The sequence below is a fragment of the Rousettus aegyptiacus genome, unplaced genomic scaffold, assembly GCF_014176215.1.
Source record: "Rousettus aegyptiacus isolate mRouAeg1 unplaced genomic scaffold, mRouAeg1.p scaffold_m13_p_8, whole genome shotgun sequence".
Classification (NCBI taxonomy): Eukaryota; Metazoa; Chordata; class Mammalia; order Chiroptera; family Pteropodidae; genus Rousettus; species Rousettus aegyptiacus.
This window is the reverse complement of record NW_023416311.1, coordinates 258,362-275,624: the sequence shown is the minus strand read 5'-3', so window position 1 is coordinate 275,624 and position 17,263 is coordinate 258,362.

Below are 17,263 nucleotides of genomic sequence, written 5' to 3'. Positions count from 1 at the left end.
GTTTCGGAGATGTCACATAGCCTTCCTCAGGGGGTGGCACAAGAAAGGGTGACGCTGGGATTCGAGCACGGGTCTTTCCGAGCCTAAGCTCATAGCTTTATGTGTGTAGTTTTCCATTCTCACCCTGTGGGCAGGGAGGGTCAGTGTCTGTTTTCAGTCAGAAGCATGACATGTTTGTAAAACTGCCAGATTAAGTGAAAAGTTTAGGGACAGATCTCGGATACCACCGCAACAACAAACTGCACGCGACACAAAAAAGTGACTATATCACGAGGCTCTATGTGTTGATAAAAAGGAGGACATACATTTCCAAAGGAAAAAAACAGGCAAACGTGTGACTAGAGAGTTCATAGCAGCGAAAACTCAAATGGTCCTAAAAATGTAAAGGATGCACACTCTCGTTCGTAAGGGAGGTCTCTGCGGAGGGGTGATGTGCGCACATGAACGGTGCGGGAAGCTGCTGCCCGTGCCAGATGCCCGGGGCGCCCCCTCAGTGCCTGGAGCGGAGTCTGGAGTCTCGCGTCGGGGTCGCAGGGCCCGAGTGGACGGTGTGCGGGTCGCCGAGCAAAGTCTTCCCAGGCTGGCGGGTGTGCCCCCGCGCGGCTGCCCCCCTCCCCCCCCACATCCCTGCCCCTCCAGGGTCTCTTCGCACGCAGGGACCTGCTCGCTGTGGCGCCAGCTCGGGCTCCTGCCCAGCCTCCCCACCCAGGAGCACTCGCCGCCGCCCCGAGCCCCTCCACATGGGCGCCTCCGAGTCTGTTTCTCTCACATCTCATCCCTTCTTCCGGGAAGGTTCTTGCCACCTGCTGCACGGTGAACTCGTCCTTCTGACCCTGGCTGCGGTGTCCAGGCTCTGGGAAGAGCCCCGTGCACCAGCTGCCTGGGTTTCTGTCCCGCTCACTCTGCGCACAGCCGCACCTGGTTCTACCCCGCCATTCTGCTGCGTGGTCAGGGACAGTCAGCCTCGTCCGCCTCCGTGTCCTCTCCACACGCGAGCCCCCAGCCCAAGGCCTCGGCGGACACACGTACCCCGCCCCGGCAGAGAGCACTGTCCACTGAGTCAGCGCGGGAGGAGAGGCAGGGCAGCAGCATTCCAGGGCGAGAAATGTGGAAAACAGGGAACAGAAGTTGCCGTTCATCGGGGTGCCCCCCTGAGGGGACAGGGGAGCCGTGTTACAATGAAGGTTCCTGCGGCCGACCTTGGCCCCCATTCTGACCCCCGCTTTCAGCTACAGCCCCATCCGGTTCAGGCCCAAACCCATGGAGCAGAGGGCTGCCCCTCCGTAGACAAGACCGAATGTTCTGGAGAACACGGGCTCTGCCGGGGAGTGCTGGGGCACCACCCAGGCCGGGCACGTCTCCCCCAGGGCTGAGGCGTGAGGACCGGGGCGGGCTCGCTTCAGCACCGCGGACAGCGGCGAGCTGGGTCTGGGGACCAGGCCTTGACAGAAGGTGCAGCTGCCACCCTCACAGGAGCCCGGTGCTGCCAAGTCGCCCTGTGAGCGTGGGAGGTGCTTTTGGCAAAACAATACTCGCATCTATATTTGGGGCAGCGATTGCAAGGTAAAGACAGGGAGGTCCCAGAACAACCTGTGCTTGATTCTTGAGGTAAGAGGTAGCAAGCAGGTGGGGAAAAACGACTTCTTTGAAGAGACATCTGCAATAAAAAGGAATTGGGGGTTTTCTCCCCAAAATAGGCTGCTACTTGTCATGCTGCAGCTTTGTGAAAAATCTGGAGAAAAATCTCAGTTCCAGAGGGAAATTGGGCAGTGTTCACTAGAATTTTTTGGAGTGTCAAATATATCAGACCTTGTTGCTGAAAGAATGGTGGTTCGAGTAGGTCTGCAGCTCACGAGCATGCCAGGCGGCCCCGGCTGGGCGTCGCTGCTGTGCGTCCCCGTGACCATGTGCCAGCGCTCTCGCGTCTGGAGGGCCGGCGCGGGGAGCAGCCCCCCGCCCTGGCGCTCCCTGGCGCTGCACAGCCCCCACCTCCCTCCCCACCTGCGCAGTCTCACGGCCCTCAGGGTCCGGACTTCAGGGCTCTGCGAAGATCTCCGTCCTCTTCCTGAGCCCAGCGCAGGTGAGCCGGGCCCATTCTCGGACGTAGCTCAGAACCGGTCCGGTGTTTCACGTGCTGTCTGATGAGTCCCTCGGTTGGATAACTGCGTGATGTTCAGGGTGCACCTGCTGTGTGAAAGACGTGCCTGGGGCCTGAGGGAGCAGAGCAAACGGGGCGCACACGCCCCCTGCCCTCGGGGGGCCTCTTGGTACCGCGTCTGCCCCAGCGCGTGCACACGGATCAGCCGGGATGTAAATCGCAGGGAGGGACAGCCTTTCTCCCCGCCTGGACTGTGAACTTTCGCGGGCAGATGTACAGTACTGTGTGCCGTCACGTTACGTGAGTGTGCCGTGTGTTACGACTGTTGGTGACTGTCACCATCAGTGCCCTGTGGTCGGGACAGTGCCACGTGTCCCCCTGCGGCACACCCTTGTGGCCACTCGGATACCAGAGTGCCCTTCACATTCCACAGGTGAGGGAGAGGGGGCCCAGTGTGTAAGTGGCTTGCAGTGACCGGTGGGCTAGGGTTGTGGCCATCCCGATGCGGAGCAGCTCAGCGCCCTCACCCCACGTCCTGACGCAGGCCCTGCTGCCCACACAGCCCGGGGTCCGTCACTGCACCCCACCCCGCAGCTCCGTGACCTTGCTGCACCTCGGTTTCTCATCTGCAAGATGGGAATAATGACGGCGTCTGTCCGGGGTTTGGGGAGGGCCACACACCTGAACACGTGTAAAGTGTTTGGAACAGCACCTGGCGGGGTGCTAGTGATGGTCACACTGTAGAGGCTCAGGGTGCGCTGGGGAGTGAGCGAGCGGCCAGCCCGGTGTCCCCCGCACAGCTTGACCCGAGCGTCAGTGAGCAGACCCTCCGTCCCCCGTGCTCAGAACACAGCCGGGCGCCAGTAAGTGCTCAGTGACGGGACAGCTGACTGCCCAGAGCCATGGGGGCGGGAAGGTGGGGGGCCCCAGCCCAGAGCACAGGCTTCGTGTCGTCGGTGGCACCCACAGCCCCACCACTCACCCCCGCCCTGCAGCTCCAGGCCTCCGGGAGTGGTCACCTCCCAGCGGAGCCCGCTCCGCGCCTGCGCACCCGGGGCGTTCCACGGCCGCGTGCCCTGACGGCCCCAGAAGTCGCTGTTCTAGCTCTGAACGAGGAGGCTGATGGGGTCAGTTCGGGACACCTGTTCCTGGCTGCATGTGGGGCTTCCGTCTGGAGCCGTCTCCAGTGCACCTGCAGCTAGTGGGGGGGGGGGAGCGGCCCGGCCATGCCCCGGCCCCCACGCACGGCGTGCACCTCCCTCCAAAGCCCGTCCGCTGGCCTTGGGGAGGCGGCCAGGCGCTCTCAGGCCGGCCGGGTACCCTCATCGGGGCCACTCTAAGCGGGGAGAGGTGACACGCCCCTTCAGGTCTGTGTTCATGGGGATGTCGGCGGCTCATGTGACACCTCCCACGCCGAGGGTGTGCTTGGGGACACGGCCGTGTGTGGCAGGACAGCCGTGTCTGCTGGCGGGACCCGCCGCAGGCCGAGAGCGGTCAGTGAGGGCACAGCGACCCTCCCAGCAGCGCTCTGCTGCCTCCGGCCCCTCGGGAGGAATCAAAGTGGAAACGCATACGGGGGGAGGGAGCTCGCAGTCACGGCTCCGAGTCCGCCACGACGTTCAGGAAGAGATTTAAATGCAGCAGGAGCCACGGCACTCGCACCGCCCTTCCCAAAGCGAGGGCCGCGCCAGGGGCAGCAGCTCCAGGGGCCCCCCGCATCTCTCTGGCACCTGGGGACGTGGCGGCGTGTCCCAGGGTGTCCAATAGCTGCCACTTCGGGCGTCAGGGCCTGGGGTCAGACTCCGTGGCGGTCTGCGACCTTGGACAAGCTGCTTGACCACTGTCGTGTGCCGCAGCGTCCTCGTCTGTGAAGCGGGGGCGGCGAGAGCCAGGGCCACCGCGGGAGCGCACGCAGCGCACCTGGCGCGGGGCCGGAGCGGTCGGCGCGGTGTCGCCTCGGGCCTGGCGGACGCCACGCTCCCTGTGTCCGCTCAGCGAGGGCTGGCCGAGTGCCTTCGGAGCCAGGCCCCGATTAGTGTGCTGAGCGTGCAGCAAGGAGCCGGACACAATCTGTGTTCCCCGGAGGTTTCTCTTCTAGTGGAGAGAGACCAGAAATGAAGACCGATAATCCGATACGTTCAGATGGCACAGGCAATCTGATAAAAGCAAAAGTGGGATGCCGGCAGCAAATAGAGTGAGGGTCGTGCTGCGGTAAGCGACTGAGGGACAGCCTCACGTCCCCGGGGCCTGTCCCTGAGCCAGCCTTCCCCCGACCGCTCCATCGCTCCTGGAGGAGCGCTGACTGTGATTCAGGCGCTGAATTCGACCCCCGAGGTCTCGCGAGGGTTGGAAGTCACAGTTTTAGGCGTCTTTGTCCCCTCGCGTATCCCTCAGTGCATGGCGTGGGAAACGTTCACTGACTGCGCAGGTCTGAAATCAGAGGCATGGATCGCCCGCTGCTGCCCACACGGGCAGGGCGCGCTCGTCCGTGCGCCCGCGTGCCCCCCGTGGGGCCGGTGCAGGGATCCCGGCCACGGCCCGCTCGGCCGCCTCGGCATCTGGCGTCGCGTGCTCAGACGGGGAGGACGCTGGTCGTCGGAGAAGCCGGGCGCCAGCCGTGCTGTGAGTCCCATGATTTTGAGGGCGGCTCGTGCCGCTCCAGACTCCTGTCTTCTCATCAGTGACGTGGAGAAGCAGATCCTGCGTCAGCAGGAACGAGGTCAGGTGTCAGGTATGAAGGAAGGGATGCAAGTGCCTGCCGGGGACACGGCGCCATTGCCGCCTGGGCAAGCAGTCAGGGCCGCGGGTCCCTGAGACGACGCGCCCCCAGGGTCCCTCGCGCAGGCCCCCTCATGCCCCAGGCCCTCGAGCCTCCCTTGTCCCCTCCCAGGCGCTCCTCTTGTGTTGTCCTCAGCCAATTGTAGGCGCTCGTCGGTTGTGAGAAACATGCGGCCTGGAGCTGAAGTCTGCAGCAAGTGAAGAACCGGAATCTGAGGCATTTGGAAGCTCAGAATAAACAGACTAATTGGAGGAATAAAACAGCCATTAGTCTAAATGAATATTTCTATAAAGCTGCATGCTAGACATTGATAAAAAGAAATGATTAAATGCAGAATTAACCAAGATTAATTATTTTAATCAAGAGATTAATCACGATTATATCTTTACATTAGTTTGCTTGGCTGACGTTTGCTCAGCAATCTGAGGGAAAATCTGTTCATTTATCACCCTCGTGCTCGAAAATCGGCTCATATTTTTACGAGCCATCCACCATTACTGACCTCTTTGTAAACTGAAGCTCCGAAACAGATAATGTCCCTGAGGAGAGCATCACGGGGCCGGGGACCTGGATGCAAAGCTGGATGGAGATCAGTTTTTAAGTATTAGGAAACTACAGCTGTTCTCCATTTTTTCTCGGTTGCCTAATTTGGTGGGTTTTTCTCAGTGGAATTCCCCAAGACACTTGAGGATGGGCTTAGAGAGTCGACGGGGGCTGCCCAGGTCGCAGGGGGTGCGTCTACGAGGTGACGAGCTGAGAAGGCACAGCCCCCGGCTGGGGGTGGAGCAGGACGGCAAGTACAGCAGCCGAGGACCAGACGAGGGGCCGAGCAGCGTGGACACAGGTTCAGATGCAGTCGGCTCGCGTTGGCCGCCTCCGTCCTTTCACTCGACAGCTGCATTCGCTGTTAAGGTTCGAAGCGGGGCCTCTCTGGGCTTCTGCCTTCTCAGCAGAGGTTCCGCCGTGGACCCAGCGCTCACGCCAGGAAACTAGACTGAGGCCCTTAACTCTCCCTCGTTGTCACTTCCCCAGCCAGTCAGCACGCGTATATGAACGCAGCTTGTGCATATGTTACAAACACTGACGAATACATGCGCATAAGTATGTGCAGGTGAGATCACGCGTCGTGTGTCTACAGGTCTGTGTATGATACACATGCATGTGTGTACACAAGGGTGCTCCGTCAGGTAACACATCACCGTCTTCTGCCGTGGTTTGCGATTTTCACGTGGGCCATGCTGGCTAGATTGGAAGCTCGGTACCCGTCACTTCTAAATCAAAATTGAGAAAATCAGCCCATCTTGGACAGCTCCTGTATTCCTTCTTCTGACAGGTGTTTACTGAATGCCTGCGGTGCGCGAGGCTCTGTGCTTTACCTGGGCTGTGTTCCTGGCAGTCGCCTGCTCTGACTGGGTTGCCTCTGTCCAGGTCTCATCATAGAAACCCTAGTCACCCATATTTGCCGAGGAGGAAACTGAGTCACGGGGAGTTGAAACAGTTGGACCGAGGCCTATGCATCAATCCAGGGAGAATTGAGATCTTAACAAATTGACTTTCTGATCCATAACCGTGATATAACTTTCTATTTACTTAAGTCACTTTAATCTGTCTCAGTGATGTTTTGTAGTTTTCAGTGGATGAGACTTGATTTTATTTGGCTAAATTTCCTCATAAGTACTTCATTCTTTTTGATGCTGTTGTGAATGGAATTGTTTTCATTTCATTTTGAGGTGTTCTTTGCAGATATTGAGAAATTACAATAGATTTTTGTATATTGCTCTTACATTCTCTGACCTTGGTAAACTTGTTCATTAGTTCTAGAAGGGGTGTGTGTGTGTGTGTGTGTGTGTGTGTGTGTGTTAGTTAGGGTTTCCTACATGCGAGACTTTGTCATCTATGAATAAAAACAGTATCATTCTTTCCTTGCAACCTGGATGCCTTTTTTTTTTTCTTGCCTTAATTACATTGGCAGGCGCTAGACCTCCAGTATAATGTCGAATAAAGGTGCTAAGAGTGAACATCCTTACCTTTTAAATGACATATATGTCAAAGAAGAAGATGGAAGGGAAATCACACAGTATTTTAAGTGAATTAAAATGAAAAGTCAGCATATGAAAATTTGTGGGATGCCACATTCAAGTGAGCACTCAGCCTTTATCATTAAGTGTAGCGTCAGCTGTAAATTTTTCATCAGGGCTCTTTACCGAGTTGAGACAATTCTGTTCCTAGTTGACCGAGAGGTTTTACCAGGAATGCATGGTGGTTTGTCAAATACTTGTTCTACACTTATAAAATGATTTTTTTAGCTTAATATGGTAAATTGCAATGGCTTGCTCTTTGAAAGTTAAACCAAACCTGCATTCTTGAGAGAAACACCTAGGAATATGTCATTAATATTATGTCGTTACATATCGTCCTTATCGAATATTGTTGGATTCAACTGACTAAAATTTTGTTCAAAATGTTTGTGTCTGTGTTTATGAGGGAAACTGATCTGTACTTATCTTGCTTTGAATTTTTTTTTTTTTTTTTTTTTAATATCAAGGTAATACTTTCCTCATGGAATGAGATGGGAGGTGTTTCCTCATTCTCAATGTTTTGGAAGTGTTTGACACGTCTTTAAAAGTTTGGTAAAATTTGCCTGAGAAATTATCTGGGCTTGGAGTATTTTTGTGAGATGATTTTTAACTAAAAATTCAATGTCTTTAAAAGCCATAGGGCTGATTAATGATAATAACCGTTTTTTCTTTAATGTGATTCGGAAGTTTGTGCCTTACATCTAAGTTGTCAAAACTATTGGCATAAAGTTATTCATAATATATTAGTATTCTTTTAATATTTATAGAATCTTTGAGTGACATATTTCTCATTCCTGGTATTGATTATTTGTACTCTCAATATTTTTTTCTAATTAGAAATAAATCAATTACATTGATCTCAAAGAACCAGCTTTTTGTTTTATTAATTTGCTCCATTGTTTTTCTGTCTTCCGTTGTGTTGTTTTCTGCTGTCGCAAATCGCGTTATTTCCTCTTTGCATTCGGTTGACTTCCTTTTCTCATCCTCTGAGTTTCTGGTCCGAGACAAGCCCTCGGCTCCCCGTCGTCCGTTACTTCTGCCTTAGTGGAATTGCTCAGGTTTCCAGGTTGAACTTCCATTTCCTTTCATTTCACAATACTTTGTGATTTCCCTTCTAACTTCACCATTGACACGTGTGTTACTTAAAAGTGTGCTGTTTAGCTTCCAAATATCAGGGAAGTTTTCAGAGATTTCTTAGTTATAGATACCTAGTTTAAGTAGATTGTGGTCAGAAAACACGTTTTCTATGGTTTGAATCTTCTTGAGTTTGTTGAGCTTTTCCTGGCCCAGATCATGGTTTGTCGTGGTAAATGCTGCACGTGCCTTTCTGCTGTGGTGGGAGAGCGTGCCCTGTGCGCACCAGTTGGGCTCGTCGGCAGCGCTGTTCCGATCTTCTGTATTCTCCCTGATGTCCTAACTGTTCCACCAGTTATCGAGAAGGATGTTAAAATCTCTATTACAGTTTTCGCTTTGTCCGTCTCTCCTTCGGTTCTCCTGACCTCGCTTCGTGCATCTTGCTGCTCTGTCACCAGGTTCGCAAAGCTGCGACACGGCTGTGTGTTTACACGACTCCTTCGCTGTTAGGAAGTGGTCGCCGTTAGCCAGGTGGTGCCCTGGGCTCGCAGTCCAGTGTGCTCGGCGGGCGTCTAACCGCGCTGGCTTCCCTCGGGGCAGCGCCCGCGCCGCGTCTCGCTTTCCACCTTCTACCGCAAACCGTTGTCATTACGTGGGAAATGCGTTTCTCGTAGGCGGGATACGCTCGAGTCTTGCCTTCCTAGTCTAGTCTGACAGTCGTTTGCCGTTTAACTTGGATGTTTGCACCATTAATGTTTGGCGTGCTTGGTTGTACACTCATGTGTCACTTAACAATGCAGACGTGTCCTGAGAAGTGTGTCACCAGGTGCTCGTGTCGTGCGGGTGTCATAGGGGCACTTACACAAACCCAGGTGGTCTGGCCTACCGCACACCTAGCTAGTGGCACAGCCTGCCGCCCCCGGGCTGCACACCTGTACAGCATGTTACTGTACTGAATGCAGTAGGTAGTTGTAGCACAGCGGCAAGTATTTGTGTATTTAAACATATCTAAACATAGAAAAGGCACAGCGAAAATAGAGCATAAAAGATAAAGTGCGTGTTGTGCACGTGCATGCCAAGGGGGAAGGCCGTAAAGGGAGGCGCTTGCCGTGGACGGAGCAGTGGGACAGTCGATGGCAGGGGGAGGGAGGGAGGGAGGGAGGGAAGAGGAGAGAGGGAGACCAGAAGTAGAAAGAGACCCAGAGAAACAAAGCTTGAGCTCAGAAATAATAAAATAGGGGGAGAGGAAGAGCAAGAGTGGGGGGGAGGGAGGGGAGGGGGAGGGACGGGAGGGGGCGAGAAAGAGAGAAGGGAGGGAGGGGAGTGTGTGCACACCAGTGCGCGTGTGCGGGCTGGTCGGTGGGCGTGGCAGGGGGGTGCGGGCTCCAGGCTCCCCTCCTCCCCAGCCCACCCCTCTCCCTCTCCACAGCTCCGGGCCCAGCCCAAGAGGGCGCAGGCCGGGCGGACAGCAGGCCGGGCCTCCCTGGCTGTTTAAACCATCCGGGGCCAGCAGGGAAGTCAGTGTCGTTGGGTCCAGCCTTTTCTTTCAACATCACAAGCGCACTTTTGCTTGTAATTCGTCACAGCCTGTGGGACCACGGTCACGTAGACGGTTCTCGTCACATCCGAAACGTCCCACGCCTGTGCTTGTCTGCCATGTCGCTGTTTATTCTGTTCGATCCACCTTTTTTGTTTCCTTTTACCTTTTTCTGGTTTAGATTGACTAATTTTTTTTGCTCCTTTTTATCTCCTTTCTTGGCTTGTTGTCTGTAACTGTTATTTTATTGGTTGCTTTAGTGTTATCACAGTCTGCCTTTAACTGATGTTATACTGGGAGTGGCAGAGTTTGACTTGAACAACTTAGTCTCCAAAGCTTATTTTTAATCCCTTCTTTCTAGGGCCTTTTATTAGGTATGTAGTTGGTTTCTGTACAGAGTTCTACAGCAGATAGTAAAGAAGGAAAGAGACCTCATGTTGCAGGGTCTGACTTCAGAGACCTCAACTTCGGAGGTTATCCTGGTCCAGACAGAAAGAAATGACACTCTTCGTAGGTCGAGTCTTTAAATTTTTGCTCCCACTGTTCAAAAAATAGCTTTCCTTGGCCAGTTATTTATTTCCTTTTAAATAATTACATGATAAAATAGTATTTTCTTAAAAATGTTAGATAACACAAAAGCTAAACAGGAAGAAAATTCCGAAGGCTGCCGTCAGCACATCTGCGCACAGCCTTCAGGACCTGCCCTGCAAAACCAGACGCGCGTCTGCACGCAGACACGCCAGCCCGTGTTCGCCGAGCGGTCACTGTGTTCGGCAGTTTGTCCCGCTGTTCACGCGGGTGGTTTCGCCCTCACAAATTTGTGTGGCAGGCGCTGTTACCAGTACCTTTTTAGATGAGGGAAGTGACATGCACAGAGATTAGTAAGTGTGTACGTACGGCCTCTCGACCAGCACGCGACGGCTTTAACATGCGAACCCAGACGCTTCGGCGGGGCTGTTGCCCCAGCCTCCACGCTGACTTCCCCGTCACGTGCACGTTTTCATAGAAAACAGCTCTTTTCATATTTCGTGTGTAAGTTTTCCATATTATAGTCGCACTTTCGTACCCTTGAATCTTGGCTTAAGATTCTCATAAGTAGTAAACTTGGCCACTTGGAGGCTCCCGAAGTCTCTCTCTCCCCAGCGCCCTTTCCTCTCCCTGCCCGCCCGTCTCTCGGGCAGCCCCGGTGGGCTCACTTTCATGGCTAGGCTGTGTCAGGTTTAAGAATTTAGGTTTTTCTGGCCCGCAGTCAGAATGCCTGTTTCTGAGGCGTCCCAAGAAGGCTGGGACTGCCCCCCTCGGTGGCACCTTGCGGGGGCGGTGAAGAGCGCAGGGATCCGCGTCCAGTGAAAGCCTGTGGCGTCCGCGAGCGCACAGCTGTTCTGTGTTGCAGACGGGAACCTGGGCACCACGCCCGGCCCTGGTGTTGTGCGCTGTGGCCAACACTGACACCCGCTGTCGGGCTGCGAAACTGCGGCTCAGCTCTGTTAACCACTGCAAGCGGCGCCCTGGGCCAGGCTTCTGCTCCCGCCAGCCCTGAGCTGCTGAGAGTGGCGAGGCTAGGGTCGCCTGTCCCAGCTCTGGCTCACTCGGCTTTTGCTTGTCTTAAGCACTCCCGATGTAAGACATGTGAGAGGGAGCCCGTCACACCTGGGCCCTTCGGAATCCCAAACCCCTCATGCACTCTCTGCGTCCGCCTGCAGCCCCAGCAGGTTCTCACCGACAGGCCGTAAATCGGCAAAGAGGGGAGAGTAAACACCAGCATCCCGGAGAGCCGCGTGTACACAAGTCCCTCTCGAACAGGCGTCTCTTAGCTGCACTTACAGATTAGGAAACCGAGGCTTGCACAGGGCCGTGCAGGGAGATCTCAGAACAGGGTGTGAATTCAAATATTGTACTTTTATCATGAGATGCTTTTGTTTAGTGGCTAAGTATGTAGGCCCTGGAGTCACACTGCCTGGGTCTCACTTGGTCCCCTACCAGATTTTAAATGGGTGACTTCAGCCGAGTTGCTTAATGTAGTATGACTCATTCTTTGCTCATCGATACAGTGGGCATAATTATAGCACTTTCCTTGTGAGGCTGTCGTGAGGCTCAGTGGGATTATATATAATGCGCATATGGCAGGTAATATATAAGTTGTTGTTATTATGATCAAGAATGAACACATCCTGCCTTAGTTACTGGGTTTCCAGGGAAGAAAATAAAGTGTCTTCGTGGAAAATTTCAGCATCCAGCCATGTATTTTTGGAGCGAGTCCCCTCTTCTCCCCTGTTCTAGTTGGCCTAGGGTGGAGTTACCCGCCACTGCGTCAGGGTCTGGTCCAGCCACCGCAGCAGACCCAGCCCTGTCACCCCGCAGCCTCCCTGCCCCCCCCCCGGGGCGGGCAGCGGGCTTCCAGGCCTGGGCGCCGCCACCGAGGCCTTTGCTTCAGGTGCTGCGCGGTGCCCGGCGTGGGCACAAAGAACGTTTCCTGCGCGGCGGGGTTGCCGCTTCCGGTTGTCGGCGGTTCGGGAGGGGAGCAGGACGGAGCTGCGCGGCCAGTGGCACAGGTGCTGGCGGAGCTGGGGCGACACCTCCGCACGCCCCCTTTCCCGGGGGAGCCCTCGGCCTCCTGGTCCCTGAAACGGCCAGCGAGGCCCTGGCAGGAAGGGGGAGCGAGGTGAGTCAGGGCGCTGGCCGCGGGGCCCCGCCTTGGGCATCATGCTGCGCCCGCTGCCGCACCTCCCCTGCGGTCCGTCCATCCGTCCGTCCGTCCGTCCGTCGTGCTTTCGCTAGGTGCCCGCTGGTGCCTGGGGGACCGAGGGAGACGGGCCTGAGGGCCACATGCTCGGTGGGTGTGGCAGGACAGGCGGCAGGCTCGGGGACTGAGAAGGCGACGAGCGAGCTTTCAGCGCTCGGCCGTTGCCCTGGGAAGCCGGGTTGCCGCGGGGACGCGGCCAGCGTGCTGCCCCGGCATGGGGGAGCCGTGGCGCCCCCGGCCGGGATGAGCCTGCACGACCGAAGTCGCCCCTGGCCGCCGGCTCTACAGCGGAGGTGGCCCAGGCGGCGGCGCCGGGGAGCGGACAGCCGTCCGGCGCCTGCTGGCCACCCACCCTCGCGCCATGGCTGGCGCCCTCCCTGTTGCTTACATAGTTACTCTTCCCCCGCCATTCATGGGCTTGCCACGGGCCTTCTGCTTGGCCGGGCTCCCGCCACGTGGCTCGCCCAGCCCATAGGTGGGATCGGTCAGCTGGAAGCCTGTGAAGGGGCCTAGGTGAGCCACGTGACCCAGCCCGGCCAATCAGAAAGCCGGAGCACCCAGAGCCCCGTAGAGACCTGCTGGGTGGTGGTGGGCAGCTGCCACCTGGCAGCGCAAGGAAGAGCTTACTTGACGATGAAACCGACACTGAGAAAACACAAGGTAGAAGGTCGGGGACACCCTTCCAGACCCTGAAGCGCCTCCGCCCGAGGCGGCACCCCGTCATGGACTAGGCACTTATGGGAGCCAGGTCTGCTTCCTCTCTGTTTAAACCAGCTCCTCGCTCACTTTCCACCCCTTGAAAACTGTCTCCTGACTTAAAGGGTGCCACTCCCACTCCTGGAGCTTGGGGCGCGGCGACGCAGGTACCTTTCCTGTGTCATCAGAGAAGTCCCTTCTTCCCGGAACAACGGTCCAGGCTGTCTCCGCAGACCGACGTGTCGTCTGTAGGACGCGGGCCACAGTCCAGCCTGCAGCTCCCACACCTCCTCCCTCCACGTTTTTGCTCCCTGTTTTTAAAAATAACTTCCATCTGCTCGTCGGCCTCCTGCGCATCCCTGTGCCTCCGTGTGCAGGGCTCCCTGGCCTCTGTCCCCAGCAGCGAGTAAGCTTTTCCCCCGGGGCGCCTTCCCTCTGTCCAGTGTTAGCTCTCTTTCCTTGGCTCGACAAGCACCTGTCAAAAACGGTTACCCATGCTTCTGGACTCACTAAGCAGAAACCATTTTCAATGTCACAGATACCCAGGTGTGACTTTCTGACATTCTGAAGATGGGCGGTCATCGGAACAAACCTGGCCTGTGCAGATTCTGGGAAGAGGTGCCCCATGCACTGGTGTGGGCTGCAGGGAAAGCTGAACCAGGTCACTCTGAGTAGCAGCAACTGGTGGTTTCCTGACCATGATGAAGCCAGCGCCTGCTGAGAGTATGTCATGAGTTAGGAATTGAGCTAAGCACATCTACAGGTGTGCATTTATTTCTCTTGTTGTTATAATTACCTACATTCCGAAGATGAGAAAACTGAGGGACAGAGAAGATGAGAAAGTTGCTCCAGGTCTCACAGCTAATGGTGATCACGACACCCACTTGCTTTCTAGATGCAAGGGATTATTGGACTTCCCTGCCCTTCGGAAGCTGTGAGCCATGTGACTTGCTTTGGCTAATGAAATGCGAATAGGTGTGACATGTGTCACCCTGGACGAAAGCTCAAGGATCAGCACTCAATTTATCATGTTGCTGTTTCCATCTGCCTGGCGGATATGACATGTGTGACATAGCTTAGAGGCGCCAACGTTCAACGAGTTCATAAAAGAAGAAATAAAACTTTATTAAGCCTTAAAAATTTGTGGATTTTTAAATTACTGACCCATGACCTGGACAGATTAACTGCAATATTAGTAGAGTCATGATTAAAATTCCAGTTAATCAGCAATTCCGTCGTTCTCTGTATGAGCACCAGAGAAAGTAAGGAACCCCAAAATGACGTGGCAGCGACTGAAAGTTTTCAGGCTACGGCATCTCTGTGACGTCCGGGCGTCTGGTCACCCTCTCAGCACCGACGTCTTGGTGGTTGTGGGCAGCGGCCTGGACGCCAGCCTCCGCCGCTCCCTCCTCCCGCGTCCCACCCACCATGCGGGCGACCGGCCTGGCTCCGCCTTCCCTTCCGCCTTCGCGCGGCACCTGCTCACCTCGGGCATCTCCTCGCTTCCTCACCGTGACTTTCCCCCTCTGCCCTCTGTTGACCTCCTCACGCTTGCTTCTGCTTCGGGCGGTGGCCTCCATAAACTGCCCGTTCTCTGTCTTGTATTTTAACCCCCAAGGTTGAGTGTCGGCTTGGATCAGAAAATTCTGGGCCACTTCAAGGGCTCCTTACCAGAGACCCCTAGATCAGGCGGTCACGTGGGTCCCCTGTTCCAGTCAGCTGCCGAGGGGACCGGATGGTCTGCTGCCAGACCTGAGGTCTGCACGAAAAGTCCCTCAACCCACTGTGTACAGGTCAAGCCATGCTGTAGCCGCAAACTGCACGGCAATGACATCTCAGTGAAATGGACAAAAATACCGATGGAAAAAATAGTCCCTCAAAAGAAAGTGTATGCAGCGTCAGAGGTAGTGACGCTCTCCGTAACGGGCGCGGTCACCGGCGGGCACTTTATCGGGCTCACCCGGGACCCTGAGCCGCAGACGGCGGCCTTGCGTGCCTCCTCCTCGCACGCTCCCCTCCCTCCTGCCGGCCATCTGGCCAGCCCTCGCCTCTCCTGTGCGCCCCCTCCTCCCTCACGGTCAGGGACTTCTGCCTGAGTGCGGCCCCACCCAGGGCTCGGTGTCTGAGAACGGTCCCCATCTGCAGAGCAGCGATCCTGGCTCCCACGCTCCGTCTCGGAGCAAACCTGGCCTGTTTTTAAATTAGAGTTTAATTCACAAATCCTATGTAAATACCTTCTCCTTGTGACAATGGAAGAGAGTGGAGGAAATTCTAACGTTCCTTTTGACCAAGAACCCAGAGCTCGGTCTCAGGCTGTCTCCCGCCCCCGGGTATCCACCAGCTGCCAGTTCTGTGACTCCGTCTCTGTCTATAAGGTCACTCTGCGTGTGTGCTTCACACGCGCGGTATCGCACTGCATGCATCATTCTGTGATTTGCTTATTTTTACTCAACAGTAGGTCTTTGCTGTTTCCATGTAATTATATATTACATTACAGATTATATTATCGTATTACAGACCTACTTTATTTTCTCAAACCGCAGCTTACCTTCTGCGGTGTCTCTGTATCACAGCTTATTTAGCCAATTCCCCATCAGTGAACAAACACTCTGCTGCGGTGAACACTTGTTTCATGTGCTTCCTCGTGTGAGATCTGATTCTGGAAAATGGAATTCCTGGGTAACTCAGGTATGCACACTTTTAACTTCGGTAGACTTTATAAAGTCGGAGTCTCCTTTGGTGCCTAACTGTACGTGTTGCTCTGCCTTCGTACCTGGGTCTGAAAGGTAAACATGCCAGTTCAGGCAGCAGAAAACCAACATTGCTTCCAGGCCCCGCGCTAAGGTATGTCCTGCCTCTCCACAGTCCTGTGGAATCTTCGACATGTGATGACTACGTCGCAGATGAGAAATTTTAGGTTCACAGAAGTTAAGGTATTTCCCCATTTTCACACGACGGCTAGGTGGCAGATTTGGGATTTGAATCTAGGACGGCCTGTTCACAAAGCCCATGTCCCTAATGGATTTGCATCTCTCAGTTCCCAGACTGTGTCTTCGTGTCCCCCAAGGAGGCGCTGTTTCGAGTGTCAGTCATCAAGCAGGGATCTCGCGTGGGGCGGCGGTCAGCCCTCCCGCTGTTTGGTGGCACGGCGTTTGCAGGCGTGGTGAGAGGGTGGGGTTTTCTCTGTCTCGGCAGGCGGGCACTTCATCTGGAACTGGCTCTAGGTACGCGGCGGCCTGCACAGTTGCAGGACACGGTGGTTCATCCTGCGTGTCACCGGAAGCCCAAGGAGGTGATTTCCGAAGAGATTAGCATCTGAACTGCTAGACCGAGTAAAGCAGACAGATGCCTCCGTGTGACAGGGCGCCCGCAAACCCATCGGGGGCCTCGGCAGGACAAAAGGCAGGAAGGGGCACATTCTCTGCCCGGCTGCTTAGAGTATGGCCCGGCTCGCCCGGGGCCCAGCGTGCAGACGGCAGATCGAGGGACTTCGCAGCCTCTGCAGTCACGCGAGCCAGCCCTTCATGACGGACGGAGGCGGTGGCAGAGACCGGGCCGAGGCGCTGCTGGTTCTGTCTCTGGAGAACCCCGACAGTGACACGAAGGGCCCTCATGACAAAGTGTGATTTTGCTCCTGTGAAGTTACCCAGTTTGAGCGTCCAGGCAAAAAGGAAGAAGTCAGAAACCAGTCTGCTAGATAGAGTCCTTTGGTGCCTGCCTGGGGATCTCGCCTCCTCTGGTCAAGGCGCCGATCCTCTGAGAGGCCAGTGCTGCCTCCCCGTCTGCTAAATCCCATGGTGGCGAAGGCCCCGTGGACTTGCACCTCGCCGCACCTCCGCCCGCACTTGGCCGCAGCCCCGTGCCTGCACCTGACTGCCGCGCGCCTGTGCCCACGGCGTCCCCTGCGTTTGCAGCGCCTGCCACTGCTCATCTCCACGTGTTCCCAGATGGACCGACTCGAGCGTCAGCTGTCCCACCAGCGTCCTCGGGCCAAGACTCGCCTGTCTGTCCTCTGAGCTCCCACGGCACCACCACCCGTCCCTGGCCGCCCTGCCACGCCTCAGCTTCCCTCGTTCGAGTTTCCAGGAGCGAGCTGCCACAGGAGCTGCACTTGGCTGTTTGGCGTAGGCCAGTCCTGAACTTGAACCTTACTCGAACTTGAATTCTCCTAATGGTGTCTGACCTCATGGCTTTTTGTCACATTATTCTTGAGAAATCTAAACTATTTCATACTTAAAATGAGCCTTTATAAGCCCCC